Source organism: Bactrocera tryoni, chromosome 2, assembly GCF_016617805.1.
Source record: "Bactrocera tryoni isolate S06 chromosome 2, CSIRO_BtryS06_freeze2, whole genome shotgun sequence".
Lineage (NCBI taxonomy): Eukaryota > Metazoa > Arthropoda > Insecta > Diptera > Tephritidae > Bactrocera > Bactrocera tryoni.
In genome coordinates, this window is record NC_052500.1 from 42057270 (window position 1) to 42059003 (window position 1734).

General features: G+C 31.4%; 1 pseudogene; it reads right to left on the reverse strand.

Moving 5' to 3' along the window:
- Positions 1-1329: 1329 nt before the first annotated feature.
- On the reverse strand, positions 1330-1528 carry LOC120769856 (annotated as a pseudogene).
- Between the last annotated feature and the right edge of the window lie 206 nt (positions 1529-1734).

Here is a 1734-nt window from a genome sequence, read left to right on the forward strand (position 1 = left end):
TCAAGTAAAATTAAATCAAATAAAATTAATTTCCAAAAATTGCAATAACAAAAACACATTTCGTCGGCACTATAACAAGCGGAAACCGAAGCGGAAACCGTGCCGCCGCAATGTGAGCCGTTTCACAACCAAACTGAGGTTCGCACTGGTTTTAGCTTACGTTATGATTATTTGATGTATAGAAATAAGTTCTAGCTAGTAAGAACTCGTACATATGTAAGTTTTTAGTAAGTAAGCAAAATTTGATTATAAAAACTAAGTAAATTTGTTGAACAAAGAGAGTTCAATTTTTGCCATCAGCAAAGGTGCGTGTTGATATTATTGGTGGGCAGCATTAACTTGTATGTATGTATTTAAATTATATGCAGTTGTTTGCGCATTGTAAACATACGAATCTGTAAGCGTACATTTCTAAACATTGAAATTAACATATTTTTTCCCATTGGCTCTAACAACTACTCAGTTCTGTTATTGTCGTGCCCCTGATGTTAAGTGATGAAATGCGCTAAAAATTTTCTGTGGTGAAATGCACTCATCCAAAACAGTAAATATCTCAAAATTGAAATATCCCTAAATTCTCGACATCGTGAACCTTCTCTATGATATACGTTCTCTGTATATGAGCACATGTGTGACCGCTAGATCTTTTAAGAAGATATCAAAACTTTTAATGTAAATGTATAAATTTAAAACTAATTACCTTAAACTTATATTAATTATTTGGTTAAAAATACAAACTTTGCTCTATTACTTATTTTTAATGATTTTATGGATTCTTCATGAAATACATATGTATGTTAGGTAAATTTTAATATATGTATATACATACATACTTATGTATAGACTAAGTACATGCTTTGATACCAAATATACATATATCGATCATATATAAATTATATGCCGAGTCGGTTGCGCATAGAAGATAAACGAATCTGTAGGCGTACATTTCTTTACGTTGAAATTAGGATTATATTTCTCGTTTAACAATTTAATTCTGCATGTATTATTAGCTAAATATTTAATTAATGTAGGTTTGATAAAAACTGGTGCGTGGAGTCCCTACGCGAGGAAGAAGTTAAACTTCTTAGTGATATTCCAAGAAATTCATATCATTTTGTATGAAAGAAAACTAGCGAGAGGAAAGAATAAAAATATAGTGGAGTGACTAACACTTTCTTAAATTAACATTTTATAAATTTATCATGTACATTTTGTAAAGCAAAGTCCAAATAAATTATAATTTCTGGGTTCTGACGGATTGATATCTATAATATTTACAATTGGATTACGATTATTCGTATAAAACCTTGGAATTTATTGATTAAAATCACCACTCGGTAGTCGTTTTATCCGTTGTAACCGAGCGATCATCGAAGAAACATCATTTCTAATATGCCACAAGACAAAATTAGAAATTAAGTTCCTAAACCTCACGCTGTCAGATAAAACGATATACCTCCTCATGGAGGGTGCTAATGCAACGCAGAGTATTTCAACCAAAATTCACACAAAATAGTTGAGAATTCGCGGAAATGAAACAGAAACGAAAGAAAAACAAATAATGCACAAGCATACAAACATACATGTGCGTGCACATGTGAATATGTCACCAACCAAAAATTGAAACATTGTTCTACAAAAACAACAATTGCTCAAATAGCATAAGCATGGCAAGTGCTTTAAGTTCCCTGCTTTACTCTCATTCTTTCTCTCGCGTTAATTGTTCAACGCTAT